A 2,873-nucleotide genomic window follows, 5' to 3' on the forward strand; every position below is an offset into this window, starting at 1 on the left:
TATATATATTTAAAATAGACTTCCGATGCCACACAAACTTAATTTTTTTTTTACAAACTCTTGATGAAATATATTCAATAATTTTTTTTACAACAACTTCTCATGCTCACAATTAAAACATCATACTAATAAAACAAATAAATTTAGCTACGCTACAATATAATTCAACATTAATATTTTTTACATCTTATTTTTGGGTTTGTATTTTACATTTTATTTCATCAAATAACTACAAGTACTATTATATGTTGAAAAATAAATTAATAATTAAAGTACAATGAGTCAAACAATTATCCTATATAATAAGTTATCATACGAATTTTACAAAATATTTAAAAAATTAAATTAGATGATTGTGATAAACATGATTTTCCTTCATTTTAATTTTCCTAATCATATTCAATTATTACAAATCAATAAAGTAATATTATAAGATAACTATATTTATAATACATAAAATATTACTTATAAAACTTATAAAATTAATTAATTAATATCCGCGCAGCGCGCGGACCATAATCTAGTGAGAGATAAAAACGCAAGCATTCGTTTAAAATTAAATAAATAATTTATTAATTTTTCATATACTAAAAAATAATACACCACTCAGCTCAAGCCTAAGCCAGGCGCGACCGAGCCGGACAGATGGCGACGGCGGCGTGCGCGCGTGTGGACGTCAATTTTGCATGCGTTCTTCCTCCGTTACAAAATTGGGATATCCGTTGGAGCACATCTCAAGTTTCATACCGCCACCTTATAAACACTTCTAGTGTGTGTTATCCCTCATATCCTTATTTCTCAATCCACACCAACACTGGCTCTCATTAATTTCTTCATTATTTTCAACAATCTTCGATTAATATTGTTATCATTTCCAGCAGAGACATATTATTAGAGTCAGATCATTAGGCTCAAATCCTTAGAGGCAAAAGGTAATCAAGTTCTATAGATAAAGGGGTCTTTGGAAATTGGCAAAGGTTGAATGATGCAGTGGCATTGTTCTTTTTCATTTGGCAAAATGAATATATTGAAAAAACATTTTAAACACGAGAGAGGTTTAGATCAAGAACAAAAGAAAGTGAATTTTTTATTTATCGTATGATTAAAAAATAAACTAGAAACACAAATTAAGTCAATGCATATTAACCATAAGCTATGTCAATGTATATTAAGTGTTGAGAGTACCATTGATTATATCCATAACAAAATTATTTTACATACAATTTGATAAATGCAACGTCTCAAATTTTGTAATAACTTATTTTATTAATGAAATAAAATTTTAAATAATTAATTTAGTATTAAAATTATTTTAGAATATATGTTGATTTTTAAGATTAATTTTCTTTATATATATGTTTTCTTTGATGTGCTAATCTTGTATGTATTAGACTAAATGAGTGATAGAAATAAAAAATATTAAATTTTATTATTTGATATAATTTTCTAAAAATAATAGTATTTTAGTGTACATATTTATAAATAAAAAATTTAGGCGATTTGACGTGTATGTGTACGTTCGTAGTTAATGTGTTATTTTCTTATAGGTTTGACTAATGTTAAGTGTGCACATAATTATATTTAATTATTTCTAAATATATGTTATTTTAATTATTTATTTTACAAATAATTATCTTCATATATATTAGTAATATTGATATTGATTTTCTTTATTTTTATATAGTTGCTATGGTATGACATATTTATTGTGATTTAGTAATTAATATAAATTGTTGGTGTTATATTTATTTATTTTATCATTTTGACTATTCTAAAAAGATGATGTAATTGTATTTGATTATTTTGACAAATATGATAATAATAATTATAGTTATTATTTTGCACATGAGAGTTTTGGTTAAAATTATATTTATCTATGTTAAAGAAAAATAATACTATGTTAAAATGAATATTTTGCAGAAAAAGTTTCTAGCATGGATCAGTAAAATAAATTATTTATTTATTAAGAACTTTTAGAAATACTAAAAAATGAATTTTGGACCAGACGACTATTTACACCCATATTTCCTACTTGTGCATATTAATTTGAGCTATTATTAGTTTGATGTTTCTTTTATACACATGTGAGTTGCTCATTAAATCCCAGTTTTTGTCTTAGACTGGACTCTCCTTTGTGTGGCTTTACCGACTGTTTTACTCTTCTATCTGCACATCTATTATCTACCCCCTCCATCTGCAATAAAAAAAGCGGAGCAACCGCAATGCTAAACCCTATTTCTCTCAAATTCACTCCCACCAATTCCTTGTTATTTGAATTGATCCCACCCAAAATCAGCCACTATATTCATTTTTGGCATCAATTTTATCGATCGTGGCTCCATTTCATAAAAAACACATTCGTTTCTTTTCTTGGGCGAGCTATTTTTGTTGATCATCACGTTTGTCATCTCAAAACATTGGCATAGTTGATGGATTCCTCTCGTCGAAACCTTCAAGAAGCACTACTCATTTACATTTTTCAGCGATGTTGATGTCAGACCATTTTGACGCTTCGACGAGTCGATGAGACTTTTCTGCCGTTTTTTCTTGTCGTTTTAACTTCATTTTACTGCAAAAATTATTATTAAGTATTTAATATGCTCGATGTAATTTATCAGTCGTGTCTCAGTGATTTTTTGAACTCGTCATTTATTTGGACTCGCTCGATGTACGTTGTTTATCCACAGTTGCGGCTATAAATTTCCATTAATTTTTGTATTTGATAAAGCTAAGTAAGGTAAAGGGTGAGAGAGCGTTTGAGCTCATGAACATAATATATTGTGAGATGAACGGGAAAACCATATTTCTCAACGATACATCTGAGACTCGCTACGTACGACAATAGCCCTTTGAGTAATAAATTAATTAATGTG

This window comes from Cicer arietinum, chromosome 7 (genome assembly GCF_000331145.2).
Source record: "Cicer arietinum cultivar CDC Frontier isolate Library 1 chromosome 7, Cicar.CDCFrontier_v2.0, whole genome shotgun sequence".
NCBI lineage: Eukaryota > Viridiplantae > Streptophyta > Magnoliopsida > Fabales > Fabaceae > Cicer > Cicer arietinum.